This window comes from Portunus trituberculatus, chromosome 46 (assembly GCF_017591435.1).
Source record: "Portunus trituberculatus isolate SZX2019 chromosome 46, ASM1759143v1, whole genome shotgun sequence".
Lineage (NCBI taxonomy): Eukaryota > Metazoa > Arthropoda > Malacostraca > Decapoda > Portunidae > Portunus > Portunus trituberculatus.
The window spans coordinates 4,467,956-4,482,094 of NC_059300.1; the positions used below are offsets into that span (position 1 = coordinate 4,467,956).

Sequence of the window (14,139 nt, forward strand, 5' to 3'; positions counted from 1 at the left end):
ACTGTCCGTATCAGTTTCTTGTTACGTCTCAAAGTCCCTCCTTTCCATAACCTATTGCCTTCATAATAGCTTCATCTTCTCCCTTTTCAGTAAACATTTAACCTTACCCGCTCTGTCATCTTTCCATCACTTCCTAACTTCAGTCTTCACACACACTCACTCTTCCTTCACTGTCTCTACACATTCACCCTCCCGCACACACACACTCGTACCTTCCTTCCTACATTCACCTCATTTTGCTTTCGCTGTGTTAGGAGTTTATGTCGCGGCGTTGTAGCTTTGCGAGGTTTCACGGCTGTATACGTGTGTGCGTCCTCCACTTCGTCCTGCTCCTCCTGCTAATGGCGAGTCCTAGGCCTTTTATGGGGGAACACAGCTCATGCCAACTCCCTCCTTAGTGTTCTACTTACTTGCCTGGTGCACTGCTTCTTCTGCCTTCCTCCTCTTTTCTTTTCTTTTCTTTTCTTTTTTTTTTTTATTTCGTTCGTCGTGTTTCCCCTTTCTGTTGTTGTTGATGGTGGTGGTGGTGGTGGTTGTGGTGGTGGTGGTGTTGTTGTTCATTTTGTTTTTGTTCATATTGTTCTTGTTCTTGATCTTTATTCTTTTCTTGTTCTTTTTTTCCCATTCAATATCATCTTTTTTTTCGTCTCATCATCATCATCTTCTTCTTCTTCTTCTTCTTCTTCTTCTTCTTCTTCTTCTTCTTCTTCTTCTTCTTCTTCTTCTTCTTCTTCTTCTTCTTCTTCTTCTTCTTCTTCTTCCTCCTTCCTCCCTCCTCCTCCTCCTCCTCCTCCTCCTCCTCCTCCTCCTCCTGCTCTTTCTATTTCTCGTCCTCTTTCACCTCTTCCCCGTCTTCCTCATCTTCCTCCTTATCATCTTTCTTCTCAACATTATTATCATCCTCATCATTATCTCCAAGAATACGCTTTATTTCAAACACACAAGAGAAAGTCAAGAAAGAAGATAGCAAAATTTGGTCACACAATCCTCCTATTCCTCTGATTATTATTGTCAAGACTTGGGGAAGAGAGAGAGAGAGAGAGAGAGAGAGAGAGAGAGAGAGAGAGAGAGAGAGAGAGAGAGAGAGAGCAAAGAATTACCTCGGGATAAGATTTAATAATAACAGCAAAAAGTGTGTCCCACCAGCCTTGGAATCTTAATAATTGAGCGCGGGGGTTGGCAATGCACAGGGCCCTCGCTGGATGCTTTCGAAGTGTGTGGCTTTGAGTAATACAGCACCAATGAATTCTTAGTTTGTGTTAAAGAAAGTGTTAATCTTTACTCGAATGTGAAGTGGAAAGTGTAACGTTGGGGTATATTTTTATTTATTTATTTATTAATCTTATTTATTCTTTTTTTTTCAGAATTAGAATAAGTTGGTGATATAGAAAAAATATTCTTTCCTCAACCGACTTTGTGGCTTTTCATACAGATCAGGGAATGGAATCGTCATGAGACGCACAATAAGATATAGAATGAAAGATAATTTTCCTTACAGTACAGATTTGTGATGTAAAGTTATTCTTTTATTCAACTTTTTTTTCTTATCCGTTATTTTTCTCTGTTGCTTCAGCTTGAATTCGTGTCAATAAAAACTGTATTTTTTCTAGTACCGAATAAAAACAACAGAAAGAACAAAGTGAAATTAGAAATCTACACATTTCTGCCTGTCAAATTATCTTGAAAGTTGAATTAGAGGACAAATATTTCAATAAAGAGAGAGAGAGAGAGAGAGAGAGAGAGAGAGAGAGAGAGAATTAATCTTGACGCGAAGCAGCGAGCTAACCACAGCGCTACGTAGACGTGGCTAGCATCCGGAGACGCTTCTTGTGGTCCGCTTACACCCGCTGAGAGCCGCTTGAGGCCGAAGGTGTCAGAATACACTGTTGATCCAAGGCTTTAAACAAACACACGCGGTGGAAGTGTTGCAAGATCCACCTTCGCTAACACCACTCTCTCTCTCTCTCTCTCTCTCTCTCTCTCTCTCTCTCTCTCTCTCTCTCTCTCTCTCTCTCTCAAATAAAATAGAAAAAAATCCCGTGCTTTGCGAGTTTGTGGATTACCGCGTGTTCAGCGAAATATGCAGGTCACACTGAGGGGAGATGGACGTAGAGGCTTTGAGGACGCCTTCAGGAGACTCCCAGGGCGCCTTTAGAGTCTTGGGCATAGTGAGCCAAGGAGGATGTCGTGTCAGTAAGGATGGGATAGGATTTTTTTTCTTTTATGTGAGGGTGATGTAAAGAGAGAGAGAGAGAGAGAGAGTGGCGGGTGATGTTTGATAAAGTAGTATATTGTATGGATTCTGTGTTGTTGTTTTTTTCTACCTTTCAACAAGAATACTGTTAGTGAAATTTCTCTCTCTCTCTCTCTCTCTCTCTCTCTCTCTCTCTCTCTCTCTCTCTCTCTCTCTCTCTCTCTCATATATACAGTTGTTGGTGTCGTGACCGCGCGATCGAAGCTGGGAATCATTTGAGCAAATACTTCATAGACGTGTTGAATGGAGAGGAACAGCTTGACGCCACCCATTTAGCCTCTCTCTCTCTCTCTCTCTCTCTCTCTCTCTGTGTACTCCGTTTTCCCTGTGACCTTACATCACATCCTCCTCCTCCTCCTCCTCCTCCTCCTCCTCCTCCTCCTCCTCCTCCTCCTCCTGCTCCTCCTCCTCCTCCTCTTCCTTTTCCTCCTCATCCTTTTTTTCTTCCCCCTCCTTATCCTCATCCTTATCTTCATCCTATCACCGTAGAAGGCGGCGCTGAAACATCCCTGTCTCCAGCGAATGACGTCAGAGCTCGACCTTGTGTCACGCCACCCACTGTACAAAAAAAAAAAAAAAAAAAAAACTAAGCATGGTAACTGAAGGTGCGGCTCGTAAGTGGAAGATAACCAGTACTCCTGTTTTTTTTTTTTCTCTCCTTTTTTTCTTACGAACAATGTGGGATCAGTAACCAGGGGAGCTTTGAGGGAGAGCTCTGACATACCTGCGGAAGAAGGCGAGGAAGGAAGCAGGTCAGCCACGGATCGCACAGGAAAAAGAGATCAGGTCACGTGAGGAAGAAGCCTTGCAGCGAGTGAGTGAGTGAGTGAGTGAGTGAGTGGGTTGCTGGGTGGGTCGAGGTGTTGGTGGCAGCGGCAACTCACACAGGTCTTCTCTCTCTATCTATCTCTTCCTCACCTTTCTACTCTTCCTCTCTTTCTTTTTTTCCTCCCACTTTCACCCCACTTCTCGTCCTCCTCCTCCTCCTCCGCTTCCTCCTCCCCCACCTGCTGTGCTTCAGCCGTCGCAAATATCCCCAAGAAGAGAGAGTCACGTGTCTGAGAGAGGAATGGTGACGTCACAAAAGCGAAGACAAGGTGACAAGGTGCAGCCCAGACTCTTGGACGCTTGGCTGAAGGGGCGTGACCTTGCTGGGAGTCAATGGTACTTCGAAAATAGCCTCAATGAAACCCCTCTTCGATCTCCGCCTCGCATAATGTGTTACCGAAAGTTTAAGAAGACGGTGTATAAGGAATTATTTTGAACTATTTGATTTTTTTTTCTGGTTTTAAGAAAGAAAAGAGGCGCAACAAGAACACAAGGCGCTATAGGCATTTTCTTTTCTGCATTCCTTGGAGAAAATAGAAAGAGACCTCAGAAAAGCAACCGACTAAGCAGCCACACACACACACACACACACACACACACACACACACACACACACACACACACACACACACACAGAGGGCACATGCATGAAATTCTTTTCTGAAAAAAAATGTAGAAGTGAAAAACTTGAATGACAAATCTTATCCCGCCACACTGCACCAGACATCGATGAGGGAAGTGCCGGGCATCGATCACGTCTGAAGTGTCTGTGTGACTCCCGCCCGTGTGCCGCCGTGACCTCCCGAAGTGCGGAGCTGCTTCATGCACTCCACACCGTCACACTTCCCCTCCCCCCCTCCTTCTCCCTGCGCCCGAATCCTTCAGTACGTCAGCCTAGACAATCCTGGAGATATTTTTGTTCGCCTATTGACTTGTTCCTACTTACCGAGGTCTAAATATGTTTAATAAACGCAGATTTTACAGAAAAGCGTCTTCAAGGAAACACTCGCGCCTTTTTTCTCCTATTCTTCTCTTCACACCCCCGTAAAACTCCTGGAGGCCTGGAAGGGAACACGTGAGCATTATCTATACATCTTTGAGCGCGACGCGACGCCCTTGACACCAGCCAAGGTATCGTCCCACTCGCCAGGAAGCCCAAACAAGTTGCACTGAATTGTGGGTAACTAATGTCTTCCTTTCCCCCGCCTGTGCCCGGCTCCCTTTTATGGCGGCCGGGAAGAAGGCTGTAAACACTCGCCTTTACAAAAATCCTTGTCCCTATGCCGCCTCCTCCTCCTCCTCCTCCTCCTCCTCTCGCTTTTACTGGTCCCTTCTGCGTCGCCTGCTTCGTGGGAAAGACTTGTAGACTGATAAATAGGAAGAATGGTTGTGTTGTTTTGGGAGCGAAAGAAAAGGAAAAGGAAAAGGATATAGAGTTTGCCATATTAATTGAAGGTTTGGGAGTGTGAGTGTAAGAGAAAGAGAGAGAGAGAGAGAGAGAGAGAGAGAGAGAGAGAGAGAGAGAGAGAGAGAGAGAGAGAGAGAGAGAGAGAGAGAGAGTGTGTGTGTGTGTGTGTGTGTGTGTTTCACTGTTTGATCTGCTGCAGTCTCTGACGAGACAGCCAGACGTTACCCTACGGAACGAGCTCAGAGCTCATTATTTCCGATCTTCGGATAGGCCTGAGACCAGGCACACACCACACACCGGGACAACAAGGTCACAACTCCTCGATTTACATCCCGTACCTACTCGCTGCTAGGTGAACAGGGGCTACACGTGAAAGGAGACACACCCAAATATCTCCACCCGGCCGGGGAATCGAACCCCGGTCCTCTGGCTTGTGAAGCCAGCGCTCTAACCACTGAGCTACCGGGCCCGTGTTTTGCAGCCATCTTTGAAGTTCCAGGTGTGTCAGCACAGGTGTTACAGAAGCAGGGAAAGAGTATGTGGAAGAGACACAATAACACACCTGGTGCAAACGGCAGGTGTGTGGGTGGTTGAGTGTTGGTGTGATTGCGTGTGTGTGTGTGTGTGTGGGTGGGTGTGATGTGTGTGGGTGTGGGTGGGTGTGTATGCGGGTGTGATTGTGTGTGTGTGGGTGTATATGTGAGTGTGATTGTGTGTGTGTGTGTGTGTGTGTGTGTGTGTGTGTGTGTGTGTGTGTGTGTGTGTGTGTGTGTGTGTGGTGTACACGTCTTAGTCACAAACACTCATACTGCTCACTTAATTAAACAACTCGTTAATAGGATTCGTGGATTTTTTTCTCATCTCGTATTCTTTTCTCTTTTCTCTTTTTTTTATCATTTTTTCCAGTTTTCTCTTTTTTTTTCGTGTGAGAGGAGAACTGGCCAGGAGCAACAAATATCAAAGAAAAGCGAAAGAGAGAAAACAGGAAAGAAAATGAAAAAAGGAGGGCAAGTGAGATGACAGTTCCAAAAGAGAAGTCAATCCCACTCCTCTCCCTCAAAAGAAACTACTAAATACTATAATTCCAGACACACACACACACACACACACACACACACACACACACACAATGGCTACTGAACGCGGGGCAAGACGGCATGTGGAGATCAGGACAGGTGGTGTTCAATGCTACAGGTTGATGGGTTTGATGAAGACCTGACGTTACATGAAAAGGAACAGTTTTTAGAGATGTTCATTTATTTACATTTTGATTTTCGTCAATTAGTTACAGGAGTTGGGCTCTGATAGGTGTGATCCTAAGTCAATACACACACACACACACACACACACACACACACACACACACACACACACACACACACACACACACACACACACACACACACACACACACTGTTCTATTTTCCATTTCAAAAACCAAATCCCTCGAGTAAATCTGTCGTTTACTTTTCCTTTCTTTCTTTCTTTCTTTCTTTCTTATTTTTTCTTTCCTTCCTTTCTTTCTTTTTTTTGTCAAATTGTACAAGGATTTTTTTTTTTTCATTCCTTTTAAAAATTTTGATCCTTGTCCCGGGGAAAGTTTTGTGACATCTGGTTTATTTTTACGTTTTCAGATTTTTTCCCTTCAATGTATATTTCTAGTTTTATTTTTTTTTTTTTGTCGTGCGTGTTTTTTTTTTTTTTTCTTTCTTTTTTTCTTTTTGTCATACGTGTATCGCAACTCCATGTGTTTTTCAACGTTACTCTTTTGCTCTTTACTCTTTTGCATTTGTACTTTTTATATATTTTTCTCCTAACATTTTGCTATTCGAAATACAGTTGTTTTTCCTTTTTTTTTTCTATTTAATACTTTTTCCCCTTTTATCGTGTCGCAGCGCCTCATCCAGCGGCGGGCTGTGGCGGCTGTTCGGCTGCACAACATTTTTTTCCCACATGCCACAAATTCCGACCCATGCAGAACAGGAAACAGGAAACGAAAAAACGAAAAAAAAAAAAGAAAGAAAATGAAAGGGATAAAGAAGAACTATTTCAGCAAATTGAGATTAAAAGACGTATAATTTTACCTACTATATCTGTGTGTGTGTGTGTGTGTGTGTGTGTGTGTGTGTGTGTGTGTGTGTGTGTGTGTGTGTGTGTACCCGTCACGAGCAGGTCGCGTACCCAGGCAGCACCGCGTCACAGCCGTCACAGGTATCCAGTAAGCACAATTTCCTAAACAGTGAAGATTATTCCCTCTGACGACGATAGAGGAGGAGGAGGAGGAGGAAGAAGAAGAAGAAGAAGAAGAAGAAGAAGAAGAAGAAGAAGAAGAAGAAGAAGAAGAAGAAGAAGAAGAAGAAGAAGAAGGAGGAGGAGGAGGAGGAGGAGGAGGAGGAGGAGGAGGAGGAGGAGGAGGAGGAGGTGGTGGAAAAGCAGGAGGAGGAAAGGAAATTATTTGAATATGCAAACAGACAGGCTTTCGATCAACGCAGAGGAGAAAGAGGAGGGAGAAGAACAAGATGAAGGAGAAAGGAAAGGAAAAGAAGAGGAACAGTGTGTGTGTCTTCTTCCTTCATTCTGGTGCCGTACTCTCTCTCTCTCTCTCTCTCTCTCTCTCTCTCTCTCTCTCTCGCTCTCGCTCTCGCTCTCTCTCTCTCTCTCTCTCTCTCTCTCTCTCTCTCTCTCTCTCTCTCTCTCTCTCTCTCTTTTGTTCAAGTTCCGTGTAGTCCCCTCTCCATGGTGTGCGGAAGGCAATAACGAGGAAAGAGGAGGAGGGGGAAATACACAAGTTAAGGAGGAAGAAATGGAGGTGTGTGTGTGTGTGTGTGTGTGTGTGTGTGTGTGTGTGTGTGTGTGTGTGTGTGTGTGACCTTTTTGTATCGCATGATGTGGTGTCCTAGTACTGTACGTCTCGTTTGTAGGAAAAGTAGTGGTCACGTGGTAGTAGCAGAAGTAGTAGTAGATCTTGTTGTTTGTTGGTGTTGAGGGTGGTGTGGTTATTGCAGTAATAGTCGTAGTGGTAGCTGTAGCATTCATTAGTAGTAGCATAAGTAGCTGCATCGTCTTTCCTTTCCAATAACTTATCATTAATATTCAGAATCACAAAACTGCTTCTCTTCCTCGTTTTATCCCAAATTATCTACCTACTTATGAGTATCTACATACCTAACTACCTACCTACTTACCTACTTACTTACTTATTATCTATCTTTACATCTATCTATCTATCTATCTATCTTTGTATCTATCTATTTAGTACACTTACATGTTTACGTACTTACCTATCTACCTACCAAGTTATCTGCCTACTTGCCTGCCTACCTGCCTGTCTGTCAATCTCCACCTAAAGGCCGTTTCACAGCGGAGACAAGGCACACGACGCAGGAGAGTAGGGCTGACTTTGGTTGCCATGGGTATGTTCACACCGGGCGCAATGCTAGGGGAGACATTCGCTGTGGTGGAGGCTGGTTGACTTGACAGTTGTTGACGTGTAGGAGGAGGAGAAGGAGGTGGAGGACGAGGAGTTATTAATGTTATCTTTAGCCTTGAATAATAAGAGGAAAAGGAATTGGGTATATCAAGCAAATATGAAACGACTGTAAAGTGGTGAATATCATCTTATTAATAGCTAGAAATGGATGAGGGAAATCTGGATAGTATTTCAGATTAAGCTCTCTGAAATTCTATCATTCAATGAACAAGATATTAAGAAGCAAGGCACCAACTACAGGACATCCATCAGTTCACGGTGAAGGACAGTGAGTGAGTAAGGGAGAGTTGAGGAGTCAGGTCAGTGCAGTCAAAAAAAGGTTTGCCTTTGGAGACAAAAGCACAAAGGCGGGAGTCCCAAGGGGCATGACATCGATGCTATGGCCAGAAAAATCGCTTGCCCAGCGATCTTGGGTGTGGCTGGCATCTGTCCCAAAGTTTCGCATCCGGTGTGAACATTCTTATTGGAAATACACTGAGGCGATTATAAGCCACGCAAATTCGCGCCTCGTGCGTCGTGTTCGTCGTCCCCGGTGTGAATCGGCCTTAATCCTGAGGCTTCGTGACCCCAGACTAACCCCGAAGAGACAGCGCTGTAGGCTTACTGGTGACGGGACTACAGCGGCGCCATGTGTAAAGGAAGCCCATCTTGCCGCTAATTCACGATAATTCCTCTTTTCCATGCATATCCCAGAAGAGGCGCTTGTTATAGGCTGCTGATTGTTGGGTATATTTTACCTGCTATCCACGTGCTATCCACCTTCTATCCACTCGCTATCTATCTAATATCCACCTAATATTCACATAACCTTTGCCTACTAATTCCGAAACCGTGTTATTTATTTAGATAATTTTTTTCAGCTGATCAACACAGTGAAGGTAGCAGTAGTGACATTAAAAGGCTCGATAGATCTAAACCTAACCTTACTTACACCTAACCTTACCTAACCTAACTTACCGTAATCTAACCTAACCTAACCTAACCTAGCGCAGCCTTTATATGAACACCTCGATGGCATTTCAATACCAATCCTCCTACTAATCTGATCTAATCAAGTCTATTTATTTCAATGCCTTGGTTTCAGTACAATGTTTGGTGGTCTTCGTCGTGAGTTATATAGATAGTGTCTTTCTTCTTCTTCTTCTTCTTCTCCTTCTTCTTCTTCTTCTTCTTCTTCTTCTTCTTCTTCTTTCTTTCTTTCTTTCTTTCTTTGATTTTTTCTTTCGTTCTTTCATTTTTCCTTCTTTCTTTCTTTCTTTCTCTCTTTTCATTCGTGTTTTCTCTTTTCCTTTATGTTTTATGCTGGTTTTTTTATTTGTTTGTTGGATAGTGATTGTTGTAAGAATGATATAATTGTGCTTCTTTTGTAGTGATAAATCTCTCTCTCTCTCTCTCTCTCTCTCTCTCTCTCTCTCTCTCTCTCTCTCTCTCTCTCTCTCCACTAAAGACTTAAGAATTAAGAAATTTTAATTATCTAAGATTAAGTCAGTAGTTTTGTTATGTTGAGGGATTAAAGGCTTACATACATACATACATACATACATACATACATACATACAGAGAGAGAGAGAGCGGTAAGAGGCAAGGGTCTGCCACGTGCAGGCCTTGTCTCCTCCCTCACGTTTCTTAGTCACGTGTGTGCAAGAGAGTGTGTGTGTGTGTGTGTGTGTGTGTGTGTGTGTGTGTGTGTGTGTGTGTGTGTGTGTGTGTGTGTGTGTGTGTGTGTGTGTGTGTGTGTGTGTGTGTGTGTGTGTGTGTGTGTGTGTGTGTGTGTGTGTGTGTGTGTGTGTGTGTGTGTGTGTGTGTGTGTGTGTGTGTGTGTGTGTGTGTGTGTGTGTGTGTGTGTGTGTGTGTGTGTGTGTGTGTGTGTGTGTGTGTGTGTGTGTGTGTGTGTGTGTGTGTGTGTGGGACATGCTGACAGACAGACAAGCGGAAAAACAGTCACATAGACAAAGGGAATGAGGAGGAAAAAATACTGACTGACATAATACATGGAAAGGTAAATGACGGAGAGAGAGAGAGAGAGAGAGAGAGAGAGAGAGAGAGAGAGAGAGAGAGAGAGAGAGAGAGAGAGAGAGAGAGAGAGAGAGAGAGAGAGAAAATGTAGCTTATTCTACTAGTGATTAGCTTGAACAAAATCTTATATCAGCTGAGTATGAAGTGTTTATTATGTATGTGTGTGTGTGTGTGTGTGTGTGTGTGTGTGTGTGTGTGTGTGTGTGTGTGTGTGTGTGAGAGAGAGAGAGAGAGAGAGAGCGCAATGTGCATTGGTCGCTAATCCACTTGGCCAGTAACAGGATTATAGTTTGAACCTGTGTTAGCCTGGCCTCTCCTCCTGCTGGTGTTGTTGCTCTTGTCGCTGGGTGGCCGCCTCCAGGTGTTGCTCTCTCTCTCTCTCTCTCTCTCTCTCTCTCTCTCTCTCTCTCTCTCTCTCTCTCTCTCATGCCTGCCACGCCGCTCTCTGCCTCGCCTGGCCTCGCGCGTCGCTAGGATACGGTCACGGGGATCTGTTAACCCTACGGGAAGCAAGAGAGCGAAGGAAAGGTGGAAGAAGAGCACGAGTGTGTGGTTGACTTCATCTGTGTGGCGCGGCGGTGGCGGCAGTGGTGGCCGTGGTGGTGGTGGTGGTGATGGTGGTGGTGGTGGTGCCAGCGTCGGCGAAGAGAGGCAGCCTGGCTCACTCACCCCACAACCTCCACGCGGGGCGCACCTCCCCTCCTCTCTCTTCTCTCTCTTTCTCTGCCTCTCTTTACCTCCGCGGCACCGCTCTGCCTCTCCCTCGACTGGACGTGTCCCTTGGAGAAGTGTTAGTGACTGAGGTGATTTATCCCTGACGTGACCGTTATCAGCATCCCAAGGACTTAATTGTGTTTTTTAGTGATATATCTTGTATTTTTCTCTGTGGCATTGCTGTGGTGACAGTGTCAGTGCCGCAGGTAACGTGAGACGGCGAGACGGTGGGAGATTCATAAGGATTATTGAGTGACGAACAACTGAAGCCTCATTGGTTACAAAAGTGACCTTAGGATTGTTTTCCGAGGGGTCAGCCTGGGACGCCACAGGACGGCCCACCATCCCAGCCCACCCCCCTCACCACGCCCCCTCACGCTGCTGTGTGCTGATCAGGGGAGGCTGCCTCGCCCTTGTCAGCTGTGATTGTTTGAAAATCCCCGTTGTTTGTGTGTGTGTGTGTGTGTGTGTGTGTGTGTGTGTGTGTGTGTGTGTGCGTGCGTGCATGCGTGTGTGTGTGCGCGCGCGCGCGGGAAGTGATTGGATGTGCGTGAGCGAGTGAGGGGCTTCTTGCTTGTGCCGACGTGGAGGTGAGCCGCCAAGGCCTCGTCCTGGCTGTCACCTGTGCACTTGGCACGGTGTCTGTGCCTGTGGGGTCGCTGTATTCCCTCCCTCACCCCTCACGTGTGCACAGTGAAGCAGCACTAACTTGTGCGGCAACAACATATTTACCGAAAAATCAAAAATCACCGAATGTTACACGTGAAATCATCAGGTAGTAAAGGATCAGATGGTAGTGTAATATGCAACGAGGAAAATCACGTATGCAGTCTGACAAAAACTGTGAAAATGTATGCGGGGAGTGTGGGACACAAGCGACTAGAAACAATGGCAGTGTGAAGAGCAAGGCGAGGCGAGACTTGGCAGCGGGGAAAACCACAATGAACAGAGAAGAAAGCTGATGTAAAATAAGTGAGGCCGAAAAGATAACGACAGATATATAACGTAAGAACGCTGAAGAGAGTAACATGACTCCTTGATGGGCAATAAAGACAGATTAATTTTATTTGCTCCCACCACATCAGCGTGAAGTAATTCAACAAGGAAACAGTGAAGAAGCTTTGTTCAAGTTATGTGCATTGTTAATAGCAAAGAAAACCCAGGAACATGAAAATCAGTAAGAAGTGTTACGTTAAAGTTTTGCAAAATGTGCAGGTGTTGAAAGTACGGCAGGTGGTCGTAAGCGGAGCATTGTAAAATAAGTGTAAAAGAACCGAAAAGGAGCGTGTGCGGTGGTGGTGGTGGCGGTGGTGAGGGGTAATAACGCCGCTATCATTAAGATTCATGACTGCTGTTGGCGGACGCGCGGCGCTGCCGAGTAAAATGCAACAGGATTGGGAACTTTCCCCAAATTACACCTCAATAAGTGACTCATTTTTTTCTTGTTCCTCCTGTTTGGACTTGTTAAAAAGTTTGCTTCAAGTTACGAGTGAGTTATCAACAGTGACGTTATTTTCTCAATTTTGCATTGTACTGCCGCTGTCATTGCCTGAATTCTTGAGGAAATGATGTATGGTGTTGACGGTGTGAGGCGCGTGGCTGACACACCTCGCCGCCCGGCTGTGCGTAACGAGACAAAAAATAATACGTCATCTCATTCCGCATCATCTTTCTTCCAGGGAATTCACGTGGCGGAAGTTACTGTTAATCTCGCACAAGCGAGTTGAAGAGAGAAAAAAAAGGACAAGTCTATGGTTCAGTGTGAGCGTTGTTCCATTAACGGCAAAACCTTTGGCAAAACCTCTGTGTGTACACTGAGCCTAGACAGTGAGTGTGCGTGTGTATTTGAGTGCTCTCGTTGCGAAGGCTTGATGCAAAGTGCTGTCGTGGGCGTTGTGCCGTCCCCGGTGTGTTGCGTGGCGTCAGGGCCCCAGGGAGTGTTCGTGGCAACACCAGCACATTCTTATTCCAAATCAACAGCACTCGCACATAACACCGACTTGTGCAGTAAAAGACTAAGCATTTGTTTGGGAAATAGATGTTTAGAGACGGCGGGCTTGACAGAGAGCCTCGCCCTCCCTGGGACACTACAGCAGCTGTCACCGAGCACTCATAGGACAGGACCTCGTAAGTACTGTAGCCTGCACTTGCCCTGCTTGTCGGGAAGATCTTGACCTACAGTGGACTCTTATAACCTAAGATAAAAAGTGAAAAAAAATAGGGAGATATGTCTAGGGTAGCGCTTTATTCCCCTACCTGGCAGTGCATTCACCCGAGGGGTCTTGAGGTGTTGTGGCGGGTGGGGTTATGCAGCGGTGAGGCACAGAATGCGAGGCTCAGAGCTGGCTGGGTCTCCGTGCCGGGGTTCACGCTGCCGTGGTTCACAGGTTGCCAGGTTCCGTAGCGCGCTAGTCATGCACCTGTACTCTTTTTCTTCTTTTTTCCACCTGCGCGACAAAAAACACGTGTACTGTGAGTTACATGATGAGGTTTTCTCGTGTTAGTGTGTTATTTGCATGGCGTAGAGTTCATGGTGTGTGAAATATTCTTAATGCAGAGTTTCATTAATAATGAATGGGTTTACTTTAACAAAACCGGTGTAAGTTAAAATATTTATTGTTTTGTTATTATTATTGTTGTTGTTATATTGTTGTTGGCCAGTAATCGTGGGGATTATTTGCATTTGTTGGTGTGCATTTTATGGCTTCAGTGCCCTTCGAAAGGTATTTTAGTGCTTGCAGAAATGTTCCCCCAAGGTGTTTTATGCAGTGCAGAGTGTAACGGCGAAGCATGGTGCCCGGTGGTGGTGGCGGCAGCAGCGGCAGGGAAACAAAATAACATAATAATAATGGATGGCTTTGGCGCTGCCCACCTGTACCTGGCCGGTCAATTAATGAAGCCTTAGGGTCGTTAGGAGAGTTGTCAACAAAATCTGGGCTGGCGGCGACGGGACGTTAAAGCTGACGGGCCGTGTGGCAGCCACACGGAAGGCGACGCAAGACAAGGACACGAGATTCCAGCGGGAAGGATCCGGCGAGGGGCGGGAGGAAAGAGAAGAGGAGGTATCCTGCGAACGAAGGGGTCCGCGGGAGGCGCTGGCGGAGGGGGGTGTTGGGAAGGAAGGTCAGGGACATTATTCTTTGCGTAAAGGGAATGGCGGCGGCGGCGGCGATGACGGTGGTAGTGGTAGTGGTGGTGGTGGTGGCTTGGTGGTGGTGGTGGTGGTGGTGGTAGTGGCGGTGGTGGTGGTGGGCTGTGGCACCGCTAGCTTAAAGGTGATGCACTCCTCCACTTCCGGTCGCTGCAAGGGAAGGAAGTGGGGCTGCTGGGTGATTGCGGCTTCGACCTGAAGGGTGATGCGTATCGTCCACTGCTTATTGACGTGGTGTCGTAGCTGCAAGTCGCCTGGCCGATGCATGTCGCAAGTAA

At 45.9% G+C, this 14,139-nt stretch overlaps 1 protein-coding gene across 11 annotated transcripts in view; it reads left to right on the top strand.

Annotated features, from left to right (window-relative positions):
* Nucleotides 1-14,139, top strand: part of LOC123519788 (ecdysone-induced protein 74EF-like) — a 382,075-nt gene that overhangs the window by 225,322 nt on the left and 142,614 nt on the right. For 2 of the 11 annotated variants that reach the window (XM_045281295.1, XM_045281300.1), the window contains exons 1-2: nucleotides 10,654-10,799; nucleotides 12,390-12,837. The exons of 7 other annotated variants lie outside the window; for them this stretch is intronic. The gene's annotated coding sequence lies outside the window, so the exon portion shown is untranslated. Of the gene's footprint in view, nucleotides 1-10,653; nucleotides 10,800-12,389; nucleotides 12,838-14,139 lie in introns of those variants that run through there. 2 more of the 11 variants (XM_045281298.1, XM_045281299.1) reach the window with 2 other exon arrangements.